Source organism: Mauremys reevesii, linkage group 2 (assembly GCF_016161935.1).
Source record: "Mauremys reevesii isolate NIE-2019 linkage group 2, ASM1616193v1, whole genome shotgun sequence".
Taxonomy (NCBI): domain Eukaryota; kingdom Metazoa; phylum Chordata; order Testudines; family Geoemydidae; genus Mauremys; species Mauremys reevesii.
The window spans coordinates 160,374,595-160,394,112 of NC_052624.1; the positions used below are offsets into that span (position 1 = coordinate 160,374,595).

General features: G+C 41.4%; 1 protein-coding gene across 5 annotated transcripts in view; it reads left to right on the plus strand.

The window, feature by feature from the left end:
* LOC120399464 (indoleamine 2,3-dioxygenase 1-like) overlaps window positions 1-19,518 on the plus strand; it is a 54,588-nt gene that overhangs the window by 20,967 nt on the left and 14,103 nt on the right. Inside the window, exons 1-2 of one of the 5 annotated variants that reach the window (XM_039527713.1) lie at window positions 14,000-14,051; window positions 14,231-14,378. The exons of 3 other annotated variants lie outside the window; for them this stretch is intronic. The gene's annotated coding sequence lies outside the window, so the exon portion shown is untranslated. Of the gene's footprint in view, window positions 1-1,517; window positions 1,549-13,999; window positions 14,052-14,230; window positions 14,379-19,518 lie in introns of those variants that run through there. One more of the 5 variants, XM_039527715.1, reaches the window with a different exon arrangement.

Consider the following 19,518-nt stretch of genomic DNA (forward strand, 5'->3'; position numbering starts at 1 on the left):
AACACAAACGTTTATGTAATGTTCGTTTAATGTTTAGTTCAAACTAAACTACATACTCTAACGTTCAGTTCAAACAAACGTTACTCTAACATCAATCTGTAATCTGTAGAGTAAGTAAATGAATCACATTAGAGTAGAACATTTAGTTCAGAGTCCCGAGTGTGTTACGATGGTTTGTTTCATAAGAATCAGTACTATACAGAGCAGTTACAATATCTGTTAATCCAATTGACTCACATAACCTAAGGAAACAATGGAACAAGTGGAACTCTAGATTCATTTCAACTGAACTCCTAATCAAAGCAGAGCAAACTTTGTCAAAGATTCCTCACACTTTCTAGTTTAGATTCATGATTAGTATTTGAGTAGAGATTTGTTACAATTGTAAGTGTTTGACATCATCTAATGCCAAGGGTTTGAGTAACAAAGTTTTACTTGAGTTTGGAACAACTGATCTAAACTCAGTACCATAGAGTAGTCAAACTCACGGACATGACAAACTGGGACTTTTTAGTAGATTGGACCTCAGTGTAAACCCTGAGTGATTGTTAGTTTTCATCATCAGTACCGTACACTCACTGTCATGAGTGTCTCTAGTACAATCAATTATCTGACAATCTAGTTCATCTCAGATAAGACGGAACTAGCAACTATCTTTAGATTAGATTGTGATGTGTCTTGCATGGTGCTCACATTACATGTTGCTGTTGGTGAAACGTACTATAAAATCTAGTGTAACAAACTAAGTCCAACATGTTTCTTGAGATGGATCATGGAACTCTATCACTAATTAAAGAGTTTAGTGTTTCAAGCCATCAGCAGTTAACCAATTGGATAGAGATTTAGAGAGTGGTGTTTTCGTTAAACAGTCTTCAGTTAACCACACGGACTGTTTCATGTAGTTTGTGTAGTGTATACTCTACAAACTAACTGTTAATCGTTCTGTTGTACAATAAACACACGTGTGAACTCTTTGTCAGAGTTGAGATTTTGGTTTTTAAACTTAAACACACAATTCTTTGAAGTTTAAATCTGACTGTTATCTAAACAAGGGTTGGAACTCGTAAGTTAGAGGAATTTGGGTTTGGTGGGTTTTTAATGTTCCAACAATTAGAAAGGTGTTGGTTGGATTGACAGAGATGCACCCAAGTGCATCTCGTAACATACTCCAAAACTGAACAGATAGAAAAAGTCTATCAGATGGTTACTATCTTATTGTGAAGGTTAATTGGACGCTGTTTGTTGACTACAGAAGTTTTGTGTCTAGAAGATAAACTACTGGAATACTTAGAAAGTTAGGTGTAGTTATATCTAACTCTGAGAAACACAACGCTAAATCTTAAACTTTAGTGCCCTCGTGGCCATGTTAGAAAGAACCCGTATCTAAAGATGGAGTCTGCTCTGCAGGCAGCTCTGGCCAAGAGACAGCACGCACAGGAATGCAGCAGGAGAAATCCCTTCCACCCCAGGGGCACCTGTTCCAAACCCCCCAGAGGGAACATCCATTTGTAAAGGAACCTCTCCCTTGTTACAACCAACAGGAAATGTGTAAGTACGGAGGGCTGAGAGGAGAAAAACAACAAGGGGAAATGTAGGGGGAGCAGTAAAACAGGACTGCATTCAAACCAAAACCCCACGGGCCCAGCGGTAGCACTGCCCTTCCAGACTGACACTGAGCAATGCATCTGCTCAGGCCTCCTGAACTGTGTGTGCAAAGTTCCAGTCCGGTGGTGAGTCTTTGGCGCCGAAGATGACCAGGAGCACCCGTGAACTTTCCCCAGCAAACCCCTCCGGTGCCCTCTTCTGCCGCTCTGTGCAAAGCCACACAGAGCGACCACCTCCCCACTTAACTAGCTAGCAGCCTCCCTCCTTGTTCCCCATGCAGAGTCACAAGCCCCAGTACTCACAGCCCCACACGTCTCTGGGCAGCCGTGATCCCGGGTCCAGCTCTGGCCTGTCCTTCTTGGGCGATTTCCTCCCGGCACAGGGCTGCTCCGGGCTCCTGTCCTGGGCTGTCCCCTGATCGGGCCTGTCCGCCTCAGGCAGGTTCTCTCTGCCTCCTTCTCCAGGGCCAGCCATGCTCCCTCTCTCTCTCCCCCCCTGGAGAGAAATAATAAGCCATGGATCCCCAGCAGGAGACCCAGGGCCCCCATTCATCAGAAGCATTCCCATCATCCATCCCCCAGGGTCCTGTGGGATGGAACACATTTCCCATGAGGCAGCTCGCCCCCCGTGGCACCCCAGGAATCTGTAGGTCACTGGGTGATCATCTAGGGGAATACATCAGCACACACCTGGGCTTCCCTTCCCTAGAGGAACATCTAGGCTGGCTGTCGGGTGTTGGCTGAGGTGACACTACTGGACATGGAGGCAAGATGATGGGTTCTTGAGGCACAAATTTGAGTGCATCTGGGTTTAAAGTGGCTGTTTAGGGTACAGGGTTCTCTGCCTGCACTGAGCCTTCCTCATCATGTTTTTGGGGGGTCTCCACAGCTTGGGACAGTGAGGCCTCGGGAGTGCTTAGTGTGGGTTCTTCCCCTTCACCATCTCTTTCTGTGGCAACTTGTCCTATAGGTAACAGATGATTCCGGGGGAGAGTTTTGGTGGGGCCGCAACTGCCCTCAGGACGTATGCGATACATTATAAAGAAGAAACTTGGGGATCTACCAGTGTATGGGTGTGACTCCCAACGATCTGCAATTTTGTGTTTTCCTGTAGTCCAAGATTTCGGGCCAAAACTCGATCACCAACCTGAATCTCCTGTTGCCTCACTCGCTGATCATATTGGGTTTTATTATTTGGATTCTGGTGACCAGCTGCTTGCATCACTATTTGATGTTAAAGTGTTAGATATGCCTATTTGATTAAATCACTACCCCTTACCTTTGTTTTAAGCGAGTAACATACAACTTTGATGATTATCACTTTTTAGTTGGAATAATCAATCCGTCCCTCTCAGTTTTAGATCAAACACAAACCATGATACACAAACACTTACAACCAGGTTGTTATAAGGTTTGATTACCGTTTCAACGGTAATCGGTTTTAGATTGCACTTTGACAGCACAGATTTACCTGAATTTACCATCACTAGTTGAACACTGATAATCTGCGTTTATGAAACATCTGTCAGTTAAGTGATAGCTGATAAATCTGCTTTTAACCGAAACAAACTCCTAACAGCTTGAAAACTGTTTAGATATCTGACTCCAACAGCTAACCTCTCAAACCTCAACTCTGTTGTTTACACACCAAGGTTTTTTCAAACAAAGAAACTTAGAAATGAGTTTCAAACAAATCCTTTAAAAACCCACATCTAGAAGGTTAGGGTTAACCTCAAGATATAAAACTTAACAGACTGCATTTAAAGACTCGGGTAATCTAAGATTTAGAGATGTTTTAATTGTCGCGTAGAGTTAATTTTGTTAACAGACGTCACTCAGATGTAGAAAGCTAGTTATCTGAAAACTAACTCACCCTAAAATCCAACTCTGAGTAAGAGCTGATAACAAACCCAAACTTTGTAACTTAACTCAAAGACAACCCCTGTTTTTGAGTGATCTGATACACTAATGGTAGAGTAACTCAGATATCTAAAAATTGACTAAAAGTGATTTCTAGTCGAGAAAAAGTTTACACTAACCCACATGTAAAGATTATTAAAGTGAGAATCAATCAGAGTTTAGCAAATCTTTCTTTGACACTCAAATATCTGATTGATATCTTTGACAAGCTTTAAACTCTTAAATTGGTTACACTAGTTTGAAGATATTCTGACCAATTATAGAATCTTTCTTTAATTTTTTGAGTTCAACATAAAGGAATGAAAAGCAAAGGTTACAAGCACCCAAATTGATTGCTAATCAAGCAGCTTTCTTACCCATCTTGTGTTGAATGGTTAATGACGGTTACAATCTGCTATTTTAGATTCCATTGAACAGCATCTACTAAGAGATTAACCAGATTTAGATGCCACTCATTTCTTGCCATGAATGCAGTAAAAGTTGTTTATCTACTATTGTTTGTTTTCAAATCTATTTTCCGTGTGTGTGTGTGTGTGTGTGTGTGTGTGTGTGTGTGTGTGTGTGTGTGTGTGTATCTAGTAGACAGATTTTAATTTATGTTGTAGTGTGTGAGACATCTCACACACACACTGTTCTCGAGAAACTGTCAGACAGATAGTACACAGTAGACAGTAAACACACTACCAGATAATCCTCTAACAAACTTGATCTGTTAAATAGATGTAACCACAGGTAGATTACTCACGTTTCTCAGATATGCTAGGTTTGTAGTGGTTAACACTTTTTACATATTTAGCTCTGAATCTTAGAGATGAACAAAAAGTTAGAATCTGAAAACAGGTTGAGAAACTCACAGTAGTTTGTCGGTGTTTGTTTGTGGTAGCATGATTCTTACCTACGGGACTGCAAATATCTGACAAACTGTTGTTTGAGGGTGGGGTGACAAACCTGTTAAAGTGAGATTTCTAAGTGGGGACAAAGATTGACAACAGAATCCAATAACAGAAAAACTGAACACACTGTCTTAGTGTACTTTCAGTCAAACACTACTGAGTTGTATTACATTTTGACAAAGTGGTACAACAGACAGTTTGCAAACTAAATATTTCACTGTTGTCAGAAAATCACTTGACACTCAGATCAACTGTACTGTTTTTACCATATACCTCAAACAAAATCTGTCAGAGAATCACAAAACAAAACTAGAATAAACGGTAACAGTTAAATACGTTAACTTCAGAATCTGTGTCAGTGTGTACAAAGACAAACCATTTAGTTTGAAGTGTGTTGAACTCTCTGACACTTAACAAAAACTTTGTGTTTAGGTCTGGAGATAGTGTAGAAACTAAAGTTTCTACACTAAAATCTACAATTTACTTGAGAGAGTGAAAAATGTTAGAACTTGTTATCTTTAGTGTTTAGGTTATTAGAATCTGTAGAGGTTAACAACTGTAGTGAAAACCCAAAGTAAGTTTAGATAGGTCGGTAGTTAGTTGAACTTAGTTTGCGGCCTCTTGATAAGCTAACTAACACAGCTTAACTACCGACCAAACACTACAGCAAACTACCGACCTATGATGTTACACAAGTAGTGTAACATAGTTAGTTTAGATCTCTAAGATCCAAGATGAGGGTAGTAGGAAGTGGAATACTAGTCTTGACACTGTTTCTTCGTTTTAACATTAACTTTGTCAGTTTAACAATATTTAAGATGAAGCTAGATGATCCTAGTTTTTCACTTTTGAAGTTCGTTAAGAGTAGATTACTACTCTACTACCTACCTAAAAGTTCAGATTCGAATCTGAACTTTAAGATCCTGTCTCATATCTGACTTTTTGAATTTGAGAGAAGCCATACACACATTAGTAATGATTGGAAAATTTCTTTCCTTGAGAGATTAGTTAGAAGTGCTAATGTAGGTTAGGTTGACTGAGTGTAGTTTTAGTTTTCCAGTTCATTGACTCAACCTACATTATTAGTGCACATATTGTGTTAGATTTGTTATTTAGTGTTTAGTCAAGTGTTTTCAAGGTTTGGAAAAAACTTGAACACGACCTTAGCTCTGTAACACGTTAATGATCATTAAGATCTTAAAACTGTTAGTGTGGAAGTAAAATGCTACTACAGAAATCTTGAACACAAATACAGAACACTTGAGAACACAAAACACATGGCGTAGATGAGATTTGTTCTAGAGTTTTAGTACTGAACACCAACTTCAAAATAATTACAAACTTTAGATTTTGCGATAGTGTTCACAACACAATAGCACTGAAGGTGACAACACCCTATCGCAAACCTTGCACTGATAGATAGGGTGTTGCACAAACTAGTAATCTTAGGCCTTGGCTACACTGGCACTTTTGTTTTTTTTTACAGCACTGCAACTTTCTCACTTGAAGTGCGAACACCCCCCTGAGCACAGCAAGTTTCACCAGTATAAACAGTGCCCCAGCGCTGGGAGCCAGTGCTGTAAGCTAATCCCCACAGGGAGGTGCAGTACCTACAGCACTGGGAGAGCTCTCTCCCAGCGCTGGTGCCGTGACCACACTCGCACTTCAAAGCTCTGCCGCAGGAGCGCTCCTGTGGCAGCGCTGTACAGCTGCAAGTGTACATGTAAGTGAGACCTTTACAAATTAGGCACACCCTAACACCCTTTGGATAAAAACTGTTCTCAACTAAGTGTACAGATCTTGGATAGATATCAGAACACCTTGTTTGCCTGTGTAACAGAGCCCCATTTAGAACTATAACAGAGTTCAATTAGATGTAGATTAGCAGAGTTTACAAACTTTCAAACCAAACGAATCTGTGTTGATTTTGCACTTTAAACAGTTAGTCTGCTGGACCCAGGCTAAAACACAAGAACAATGGATAAGACAGAACAAAGATTTCATTTCTTTGCTCAACTCCCAATGGGGTCTAAACCCAAATTGAGGTACTCAGATGCTCAAGACAAGCACACTTCTGTGAGCTGTTTTCAGATAAACCTGCAGCTTTGGGGCATGTAATTCAGACCTTGAGTCTTTTGCTGAGTCCAGCAACCTGTCTGTTGGAGCAGACAGGAGTGTCTGAGTCCTGAGCTGGCAGGGAAAACAGGAGCAGAGGTTGTCTTGGGACATTAGGTGGCAGCTCCCAAGGGAGTTACAGTTAACATTCAGTGATCCAAGCCATCACATATAGAGGGTGAACAAAGTGTTAGTGTGATGAGTTTGAAGACACACTATCTTGAAAGGCACAAATCTATTTTGCTTGGTGACTGTTCTAACAAATTAAATAAAACTGAAATCACTAGACAGATTTGCTATACGGAACTTAAGTGGTTTCATTTGGATTTTCTTTATAAGAAAATAAATGCTACAGTTTTTACCTGGGGGAGCAGAGAGAGATGCACAGATGTTACTTTCTGTATTACTCAGAGTTCTCCTTTTACAGGGTAAAAGGAGAACTCTGAGTGATTGCTCCCTTTTACACACCCCTTTGTTCTGGTTTCTTCCAAGTATCCGGGGGAGTGAGGTGGGGGTGCGGAGGCTCTCTTAAAATGGAGGGGTCACTCATGGGTTTAATCTTCCGCTGCCTAAATAGACTGCATAGGAGTGGGGGTCTCCACCCACAAGAGAAAGTCCAGCTCCAAGATGGAGTTCTGGAGTCACCTGGGCAAGTCATATGTGGATCATGCATGGGCATAAGGTCAAGGGCTTCTGCCTGTAAAGACCGTGAAGTGGAGCATTCCAAGATTCCAGGAAGACTTCACATGGTGATGTACAGGACGCATTGTTCCCCGAGCGCTTCCTGATCGGGTACTTTAGGAAGGAATTTGCAAGGTTACTTAAGCTTTGAGACATTTGATCAGCTTCTTAATACTTGCTTGATTTTGTACTCAAGGTTGTACACAAATATCTATTCAAATAGGATAATAGACCATAACCTTTACAGAGATTGTCATGTTTTGTGCTGCCTGTGCCATGTAACTAAGCCTTATGGGAAGATATTCCAGTTATGGGAGGTACTGCCAAACAAATGTAGGCAGATTCTACTTTGTTGTTTATCTTCTTGTTCTGACCATCATAAGTAGATCATCTAGATGCATGGACTCCAACAGGATGAACTCCTAATCTAATGTTTACATGTAAAATCTTTGTTACCTCAGAACAGAGTTTACTTCTCTAAATCTAAAGATTGTTTGATTCATGAGTTGCCTGTCTCAAAACAGGTTTGATCAAACCTGTTTTGAGACAGGCAACTCATGAATCAATCTCAAAGCTTTATAGTTGATGTATTACCTTGATCTTTGATAAACAATTACTGTTTATGCCAGTCAAGGTACAATAAGTTTAACATTTAACTCAACTCTGGAGAACACTCAGTTCTTGTGTGTACTTTTGTTAGTAAATCTTAGAGTATCAAACTTAGTCACTTAATTTGCCTGGTAGTGGTCAACGAGTATCTTTGTGTTTGTCACATCTAATGTAAGTGGTCAACACTACGCTTGTATTTGAACATGGATTAAATCAGCTTGTTGTGTTACTATCCAGCTTTGAAACATGTTGAGAAACATTCCGTTTAGTTCATTAGATCGTATGTTAAACTTGTGATCAACTAACTCAAAACAACTGAAACATTCAAGTGATGTAGTTATTCCATCAAGTTATTCCATGTTACTAAAGTGATAGTATGTGTACATTTCAGATCACTAGATGGAATAATTACAACAGTACGATAAGTTAAATTTATCATGGAATCAGATTTAGAAACGTGTCAAATGAAACGGAATAAGTTACATTTGTTATTAATTGATTCAACAATCTACAATTGTGTACATACCAAACAGTTTACACTTTAATGCCATCTACCTGTACTTTTTTAGCAAACTTAAATCTTAGATCACCTGATGGATACTACTATCATTTTTTGAACAAGATGACACTTGGACAAAAATATTTTTGTCCAAGTGTCATCTTGTTCAAAAAATGATAGTAGTATCCAAGTGTCAAGAGATTAATAGTCTGTTCTGGTTGAATAATATTCAAATACGTTCAAAGTGGTTATGACAAGAGAAACTTCAGCAAACTGATGTTGTGGAAAAAGATGTTAATTAATCAGATAGTACTTAGTAATGTTATGCTAAACTTTGTAAGATGAATTCCACCTTTTAAGATTCTGGATACTAAAATTTGAAGATCAGAAGATACTTTTATTTACATTCAAATTTGATCAAACCTCACTTCAAATTTTAACAAGCAGTCAAGTGCACTTCACATGATAAATGATTGAATAAAGAAATTGACTAAAGCAACTTAGACTTATGCTTTCTAAACTTTGTTACTCTTTAAATTCTAGTGATCTGTCATAATTGATACTTACCATTTAACTTAGTGACTTACCAAACATTTTAAAGATAGTTTCACGAACATGTAACTTTAACTTTGTCATGAGGAATCAGAATGGTAATAAATATTTATAAAAAAATAGTTACAATTTTGGCTGATTACAGGATTGACAGCCAAAATTACAACTCTACTAGTAAATAAGTTTGGATATGTCAATCCTGTAAATAACATGAAGCATATCTTGAGAGGATGATGTTAAAAGATGATCTTGATCTTAAAGTGCACTTATGATCTTTGTTACTGTTTTACTGCTAGCTTGTTTGATCTCTGTAACTTTGTGACAAGTTACCAGATAACTGTCAACATGTAAACTTAAAGTATATTTTACTAACAACAAGGTACTTACTTCATAATGCTTGCTTGGTATTTCTAAGTGCACTTGGTCAGATTGAGAACATACTAGATAAATTTAGTTTTAGGTTAATAGGCTATTCTAACTTGATCACAAAAACTTACTTACTTAAAGACCAAATGTTGTAAAATATTTTACAACGTAACCTTATTGAAAGGTGTCTTTGTATAGTTGATCAAAAAGTGATATACAATTTTTATTTAGAGTCACATTTGTCAGACAACAGATGAGTGTACGAGTGTTTGTTTGATACAGATTGTTAGATGACAATAATCGATAAGGTAGGTAAATCTGTGTGATATTGAACTGTCCATAATAAACAAATCACACTTCTCTGGTGAGAAATTAACAATCTGTTGGAGAATCTATATCAACTGATATAAATATAATAGACTGTAGTTGATCTGTATCAAACAACAAACCAACCAGAACAGTTTAAACTAATGGATAACAACATCACCAGATAGTTATTGTCCATCTGAATCAAGGAAAGAACTGTTACAACCAACACATAGAATATCGTTACAGTTTAGGTTGGAAAGTCATGGACAAATAAGTTCTCTTAGATTATGTGGTGATAGGTATAGACAAATCTAATAACTAGAGATATGTTCACTTTTAGTAATAGGTAATAATTATCTACTAGAACTGGAAGCGACCTCGAAAGGTCATTGAGTCCAGCCCCTGCCTTCACTAGCAGGACCAATTTTTGCCCCAGATCCCTAAGTGGCCCCCTCAAGGATTGAACTCACAACCCTGGGTTTAGTAGGCCAATGCTCAAACCACTGAGCTATCCCTCCCCCCTACATTAAATCTTACGTTACTGATAATCAACTTTATACAGAACAAATCATGAACACAATACAATACTGGACTGATCTGATGTCTAGATCACCCATCCTAGACATTTTGTTAGGATTATCGCCATGATTATAGTAGTAACTACATATTAATCAGCTAAATTAGAAAACAACAAATCTGAAGTGAGGATTAATGTATAATGCTAATTTACTAGGATCAATAGTAAATGTCACAGACAAAGATAATAATCATCATCTTAAACACTTCTGACGTTTATAGTAGATTTAGACTTGTCACATTATCAAGACAAATAAATATCTTATTGTTGATAAGAAACTAGAAACAAATGTGAATCGTGTTACAAATAATCAGAGAAAATAAAGATGAAAATTTTCGTTTGACCTCTCCTGTCAGATGTTTTACTCTGAGATGTGGAAAGATTATCTCTCATACAAAATATTTTCTCTCTCAAAGTTTCTGATATCTTGTTCTCAGTTTGAGAGCTGAGAGAGAAGAAACTAAAACATGAAAACAAACCATAGTTTAAACAACACTGTGTTTAGGTCAACCTGTTTGAGTGAAAAAGGAGGCAAATTATATTACCCACTTACAATCTCATGCCAAATCTAAGAGATTGTTTGTGTTTTTGACATCAACATGTTTTTGTTATCAGGTACATTATTTTAACCTAACAAATATTTTGAAAACACTAATAAAAACAGATGCAAACAACCAAACTCTCAAACGTGCATTTCTCATATTCTAAACGTTTGACAATCCCTCATGAACGGATATTGTCAACGTAAATCACATGTTTCTGTTTTACATTACAATCTAGAAACCAATCCATGTATTTGATAATCCATACCCAGATTTACTACACTTCACAAAATACGGATGTTTACAACTTTGTAATTATCAGTTTTCAGGTGCTTTAAGTATGAAATGGTGTTCTAAATTCTAATCAGATCTACTTTGTATACCTGTGAAACTTGGTGTTGTGATGTACACTTTAAATATTAGTACAACTTAATCTGTGAAACTTTATGTCTCAGTAACTTTAAGTATTTAACAAAATAAAAATCTGTAAAGATGGTACCAGTATTCCTGACAATGAGGTGTAACAGTGCAATAAAACTACATTAATGTAGTATGTGAACTTTTAATGGATTTGTATGCGTTTAATGTTTACCACATGTACAAACTACTTGCTAAATTACAGACAACCTCAATCTCAATGTGTGCTTCAAATTACTTGTTGTTTTAGGTAGTTGCCTGCACATGTTAATTACCTCATCTGTAACATCAAACATAGTGTGTTATTGGTGTGTATTAATTATACAGGGAAATATTAACTAATGCAGAAATTGAGATTGAGATTGATATATAAACCAATTTATATATCAATCTGACATCTTGTATGCACATTGTACCAGGTGCTTGATAAAAATTAAAATCTTATACAGATTAATTTTTGTCTAGTACTCCTTGCTGCACTCAGCAGCACTCTAGCCAGACCTGTTCACAAGACCACCACTACATGCATGATTGTGTGTGTGTGTGTATTTATAGATGATTTATAGATGATGATGATTACATAATCATCTATAATCCATATATAATCTATAATCCATATATAATCATCATCTATAAATCATCTATAAATACACAGTTTAGTTTGTAAAAACTGTTCATACATGTAAATCTGTGTGTGTGTGTGTGTGTGTGTGTGTGTGTGTGTATCTCACATGGACAGGCATTGTAAATAGACTAACTCTGTTGATGCTAATCACAAATTATAGATGTATCTAAAGGACTAGAAATATACTGTATAAAGTGCATTATTACATCTCTTTGTCAGCAGCCTGCAGCATCACTGTGAGAGAGAGCTTATTTGTTGACAGACAAACTATATGTGAATTTGTGTGTGTATACACACAAAGTCTTATGGGTGCATCATCAGGTACAGCCTCCCATAACCATACACCTCTAGAGACTCTTCTAAATACAGGACACACCCCACAGTAACATGGTCCCTTGCACTGGAAGTTCCATGGTCCTTGATCTACTGTTGCAAAGTGGGGTAATTTTCTTAAACAGTGCACTCTGCAGCAGCTTGGGGTGTAGAGTGGATTATACAACAGACAGACTATACCCGTCATTGCCTGTTCCTAGTTTTACTTACAAAACAGGGGTGAAGGAGATGGTAAATATCACACACACACACACAGAAACTGTGTTAGTCAGAGAGAGATATAGATATTCACAGTACAAAGGCTATACCCAGATTCGTTGTTTAGTGATTGGATAGCACACCAGGGAGTACAGAAGTGAACAATAAAAATATGGAAGACAACAGAGGCCCCACTGCAGTCACAATTGTAGGCTCTTGAAAAGAAAAACAAAGAAGAGCAGTGGCAGTGTGAGCTCTTTCTTCTGCTTTCCGCAGAAGTTTGGGGTAGCTGTGGACTGATTGGTATTACATAGATGTGAGAAAAGACTGAAAAAGTTTGTGCACGTGTTTGTTTGAGCGTACCTTATAAGGAAAGGATGAGAAGGTAACGCAAAAACAGCCTTGAACAGTCCTAGCGTAGATCAAATCCTTTATGGAAATATTGAAGGGCACAAGCAGGTTCTAGGCACAGAGGCAGTATGTATGTTAGAACCTTACCTTCCACCACATTCTTGAGATTTACATGCTGCACATTGTGAATTGGAACCAGCTCCAAGTTCAGACCTATCTGTTCTAGCAACGCCAGGCCCTTTTATTAACTAAATTCCATCCTGTACAAACAAGGGCAGTTTGCATTACCTTGCTTTGTGGCGTGTTTACTCGTAACCTAGCCAGTTGTTCACGTGCTGGTTGAGTGGTTACTGTGTAGTATGCATGTGCTCCATCCAACCAGAACTGGATATTCCTCCCGCTTTGCAAATGGTAGATGAGAATAAAATATACGGACACAGGAGGATTCCATTCCAGACTATTACTGTCTTTTCCTCTTCTAAATGTAGATCATTTTAGGGGAGCAGGGAGGTTTCTTCCCCCTAACTGACACGTTTTAACATGTTGCTAAACGTAAGACTTTTTGCCTAAAGGCCCTTATCCCGAGGGGGCCAGGTGTCAAATCTTGCCCACCCCTTGTGACGGGATCCCCAGGATACAGCCTGGGACTGTCGGACCGCTGTGCCCCCTTAGTCCAGGCTAGATAAGTGTCTCTCACAATGCTTTGCTAGTGACAAGCAGCGAGCCCCTCCAGGCACTGTGATCACTCAGCACAACTGCACGGGGAGCCCCACACCCAGCTAGATTGGTGCCTCTCTCTGCATGAACGCTCCCCCGGCCACGCGTGAGTCACACAACCAAATCCCTCCAGCGCCCAGCACTCTTGAACAGCACAAGATGTCTACCTCAGGAATATACCATTTGCACTGCTTAATTGTTCACCGCTTTAACCATCCGTTAGTAACATGCAGACCTGAGCAGATAATATAATCACGTCAGTATATGAAAGTCAGTTTTCAACTTGTGGAAGGATTGTTTTCATAACATTCCAATGTTAGAGAGATATAACAGAAAGTGATAAGAATATGATTTCCAGACGCCAGCCTTCATCAATACATTCAGTAAATGGATAATGATTCCTATGTGAGATAAATTGTTACTCTGTCAGATACAGAAAGAGCAGGGGCGTCACCCAATTTATGAGCCAAACGCTTCAGGTACAACTAGAGTGACCAGACAGCAAATGTGAAAAATTGGGACATGTGTGTGTGTGGGGGGGGGTTAATAGGGCAACCAGATGTCCTGATTTTATAGGGACAGTCCCAATTTTTGGGTCTTATATAGGGTCCTTTTTTGTACTTACAGGCATAACAGATGTATCTGAAGTTGTCTGGCTTTTACAGTCCATTGGTGATGGGCCATCAACATATGTATTTTGACTTTTTCATGAAGGTCTGGGTTCACAGGAAGACTGTGTGTGGGTAAGCATGTGAAGAATGGCTACGAGGGCCCTACACAGGCATGTGACCATGTCACCTGATACTGGAACCCATCCTGCCTCGTGTGGAAAAGTACAGAATGCGGGGGGGGGGGGGAGGGAAGAGGGGAAGCATCAAACTAGGAAACAAAGGACTCCCACCTTACGTAAATCCTATTTCAGGGTGGGGAGTGAGGTAATCCAGGTCATCAGTTCTCCGCTGCGACCCCACCCAAGATGACAGTTTGTTTCCAGCAAAGACTGAACTGAGGGGAAAGAACTGAAACCAGGCTGGAAGGGCATCTGGCCTGTGAAGATCACCACATTTAGGGTGAGAACTTGCATGTAGTTTTAAAAACCAGTTTCTTAGAGCAAGCAAACTTAAGATATATTGTAAAATCACTAAGGTGAAAACCTGGGTTATCTGTCTTGTTCTGTTTCTTGTTTTATTTGGACAATTACACTATTAGCTCCTGTTATAGGTCAGATAGCACGCTACCCCCCGGTAAAGTGAGAAGTTGTGCATATCCTCCACATTGAGGGAAGACGCAAATTTCATATACATTTTGGGTTTGTACTCAAGGGACTTGCCACAGCACCCAGGTGCTTGATCAGATACAAGGGTCCCTTGTTTTCCAACTCACGGCCCAGCACCGGTGGCAGTGTCCACCAAGCTGCAAGAGAGCAGAGCAATCTGCTCGTAAGTCCTCAAAGAGGAGAGCAGTTCCCCCCGCTCCTCCCCGCAGGGTGCAGAGTTAATGTGGTGCTCCAGGTACCAATGGTACTGTGAGCTTGTGCTCTGAAGCCATCCTCTGAGCACAGCAGAGCTGTCAAGGAGCATGCGCACACCTGAGCCTCCATCCTTGGTCCAGACACTAAGGACTCAGCCACTTCTCCTCTGGCACAGCCACAATCTGCTCCCTTCTAGAGTTCCCGCTGGAATCCCCGATGATGATGGACCACAGTGTCCGTGCAAGACATTGAAACACCATGCAGTCACCAATACTACTCCCTTATCCCCAACTCTAGCAGAGCTCTGACAGGCTGACCCCTAGCCACTTCCAGCCATGCCACACTCACCAAGGTGACCCCTGCCAGTGGGTGGTAGCCCTAATCACAGACACCTAGAAGGATCAAGGTGTCTGTGGACTAACCTATGGAAGAGAGATGAAAGTTTACACTCCAGGTACTTCAACCCCACCCCCCCATCCTCTTGTCTGAGCTCCAGGAATGGCCTCCAGAACTAACAGCTGTCGTACAAGATGCAGGATGGTTCTACTGGCTGCAGTTATCCTGTCACTGAACGATCATGACTGGTTGCAGCCTATTTTCCCAAAGACAAAAGCAATCTGTGCTCGCCGTACAGTGAATCTGCTGTGAGCCAGGTGCATCTGAAAGATGTATGAGCTGCAAACCAGACTGCTGGAAGCAGTGTTACAACTTTTGTGAATAGCCCCGATCGCCCCTAGGGCAACTAACATGTTTTTCTCCTACCTTGACAACTGGCTCCTCGAGGGCCAGTCCCACCAAGAACAGATAGCAACGAGCACCCCGCTGACCCCGTGCCGGTCCTTCGGGCGTCAGCGTCACTCTAGTGTGCGTCAGGTGAAGCCGGCGGCGTGTTCTTTGGAGCGGCTCTGGACTCAACCGTGGACAAACCATACTTACCGTAAGACGGGGCTTCTACCCTCGAGGAACATCACTGTCCAAATCCACCTCGGCCCTCAAGCAATAGTTTGTTCCTTCCTGATGCTGTTGGGTGAAGTGGTGGCATGCACCCATGTGACCCCATTTGCCAGACTGATCTTAACCAGGGCTGAACACATCGCAGGTCCGGTCTCTACCCCAGACAGGGACTCCGTAGAGAAGAAAGCCTCCGTCTGAGTTCGGCACAGCTTCCTCCTCCACACCGGCCAAGGGCTCTGTACCCTTGTAGACTAGCTGCCTCGGTGGCATCACTTTCAGAGGTCGCAGCCTTGCGAATAGCAAGCAAATGTGGAGTTCCAGCCACACGTTCACAAGACATTATGCCGTGGGTCTGAGATCTCTCTGCTGAGGCATCCTTTGGAGCAGTTGTTCTACAAGCAGCAATCCCATCTTCATCCTTACTGAGGAAGAGGAAGGGAGTACTGCTTGTCACCACGCTGAAATATATAATAGGGACCAGCATTGAAACAACTCCAGTTCTTTCCTTGTGTGAAGTTCCCCTTCTTCGAGTGCTGGTCACTCCGCATATTCCAGCGTGGGTATGCATGCGCTCCACGTGCCTGAGACAAGAATTCTTGCAAGCAGTGTCCATTGGTCCACGTTTGCACCCTGTCCAGTCCGTGCCTCCTCATTGCTCTGCACTGAGAGACAGGGCTTAAAAGGGGTGGGGTGGATTAACTATCAACTCTGGCCAAGATCTGAAGCAGAAGGGAAGGAGGGCAGCTCGTGAAATACCGAGAGGGGGCCATACATCTCGAGAACTCCAGTTACGATAAGATAGGGAAGTTACTCAAAGGGTGTCTTTTTTCATTTTTCTGATTCATAATAAAAATAAAAAGGGAATTGCTTTGTTTTAGCACTACAGCATTGCTGCTAGCAGAACCTGCATGTGTAGAGAAGCGGGCAACAGTTAAAAGATAGCAGCTGACCTTTGAGGAGAGGGGGAAAACAAGTGTTGAATCAGACCTAAAAGAGATGGGCAGGAATTATTCATGAGTAGCGAAGGACTGAAATAACGCAAGTCCCCACATCCCTCTTCAACCACAAAGCCAGTTCTTATAAGGAACGTCATGTGCTGGATGTTTTTAGATGAAACATACTGGGGCTGCTTTTACAAGAAGTGGTTCCTAAAAGGAAAAGCCATTAACCTCTACAAATGCAAAAGATAGCACAACAAATACTTCTTGGATTTAGTTCCCCCCCGTACATAGGTGGGGCATGCAGACTCCCAACGAGAAAGGCCTGTTCAGTGAGGGCAGCAAGTTAAAGTTTAACAATCAATGACAAATCCCTTTGCTGATGTCAAAGAAGTGCAGGCACCCCCCAGGCTAGAAGAAGCTGGTCTGATAAGGCTGAACAACTCAGGAGGAGACATTCGGCACAATATACGTGGCTACATCTGCACATATGGCTCACTTTAATGATAAAGGTGCTACCAAAGAACAAAGTGATACTCACCTACTGCTCACCTTCACCTAACTGAAGAGAAAAAGAACAAGTGAGGAGAGAACTTGGTAAAATCTGGGTCACTGTAACGAACAACAAAGGTATGGAAACCGCAGTTCTTGCCCCCCCGCCCCCCTCCAAACAGGTATGTTACATTCTCTGTACCTGGGGCAAAGTGCCATGGAGCTGTGGCTTTGTCCCTGGAATGTTCTGCTACTTGGTTATCTGCTGAATTCTTCACAGCAAGCCAGGCAGGGACCTACGTAATCAGAGGGGTCTGCTTTTAACCTGTATCTCCGGTACTATTGTCCAGCAGCGCATGCTCATTCCTGCAGTAACTGTAAGAGCAGGAGACGCTTTGAGAGACTGAGGGGGGAGGACAGGCGCATGTGGATGTAGATTCCAAGGCCAGAAGGGACCATTGTGATCATCTAGTCTGACCTCCTGCATAACATGTTCTGGGGACATTCTAGAGCATAAGGAATTAGGCTGTAGATGGATTTTTTGAGATTGAAGATTGGACTTTTTAAAACTTGCCAGTGATGGAGAATCCTTCACAACACTGGATATTGTTCCACTGGTGCATTACCCTCACTCACTGTTACAAATTTACACCTTATTTCCAGGCTGCATTTGTCTCAATTCAGCTTCCAGCCATTTCTAGATTGATAAATATTTGTCTGAAGAGCCCATTGGGCCCATATATTCCATCTAAGTTACAACACCGTACAAAGGTGCTATTAACCCAATCGCTGGGGTTCGTCCAAAACTCAAGTTTGACTCTGAGTAACAAACTGTAGATCGCTGAGCCCTCAGTCTAATGGCGTGTTTATTTACTGACCCCCAGTTTATTATTGCTTACCCTCTGTTTTCCCTTCGTAACCTTCTTTTTAAATGCTTGAGCGTCTTATCTTCTCTAACAATCCTTAGTTTCCTTAGTCCAGGTAGTTTTTAGTTGGTTTTCCTTGAAATTTATAAAAATAAGTAAGTTTTTAACTCTCATCCTTGATAGTCTTTTGCCCCAACAAAGTACCAACTGTTTGTTTTTAGCCCAACACAATTAACTTCTCTTTCACTTGGTATTAGAGCTGTTGGAACTGGACTTTGGCTTGTCTACACTTAGCAGCAGCAGCATTTCATACCGTGTTTTCTTTATGTTCAGCTGATTATCCACCACAACACCCACATTTTTTCAGTCACTGCTTGAGCTCAGCTTACCATGCCTAAGAATGTAGGCCATACTGACAGAATGGGGGACTTTCTCTCGGGAAGCAAAACACTTTGGCCATATTAGAAGTGATCTAGGTCATTCAAATAGATGTACACATGTCAATGACCTGCTCTGAGATTTGTTTTATTAGAGGCCATTGACGCACTTAAATTGGGGGAGTGGTACATAGTTTCTTTTTGTGATGTTACAATATTTTAACATCACTGATATCTGCAGTGTGGGGCCAAAACCCAATCCCCCGCTAGAAAAAAAAACCTCACTGGCCGATGACTTCCCATTTCAAAATAGGTCTACAATTATATGATTTTACGGTAACCCTTTGGGCACAGAGGGCACAATTCTGCAGATCTAGAACATACCCATGCACATAAGGTCGCGTTTCTAAGACTTGTAAGCCTCAGTGAGAGAGATGGGAATGGAGCATTGGAATTCCCGGTTCCCAGACCTGCATTTGAACCAACAGGCCATGCCAGCAGATTGAGCCCTGGCCTACACCCTACGAACGTATGTCAGTGTAACTATGTTGCTCGGGGTGTGGAAAACTGACACACTGAGCAATGACGTTAGTGCTGTCTATACTGGGAGGTTGGTCAGGATTTGTTGATGCGAGGACTTCTCCCCAAGAGGCGGTAGCTACGTCGACAGGAGGTGAAGTACCTGTGCCGGTGGGAGAAGCCCTCCCATGGCTGTAGGTTGCATCTCCACCAAGTGCTACAGCGGCACAGCTGTACTGCTGCAAGTGTAGACAAGCCTGGAGACAGAGCTGGCTCCAGGCACCAGCTTATCAAGCAGGTGCTTGGGGCAACAACTCGGGAGTGGGGCAGCACCTCCAGGGATTCGGCGGCAATTCGGCGGAGGGTCCCTCACTCCCGCTCGGAGCGAAGGACCTCCCGCTGAATTGCCGCAGATCGCGATCGCGGCGCTTTTTTTTTGGCTGCTTGGGGCGGCAAAACCCCTGAAGCCAGCCCTGCCTGGAGATAAACCAGCTCTCTGTCCGCAGTCTGAGTACGGCCCACACCTCGGGGACTGGTGGGAGCGAGACTTACAGTCGGGATAAGTGCTTTCAGCTTTAACCCTTAGAGGGCAT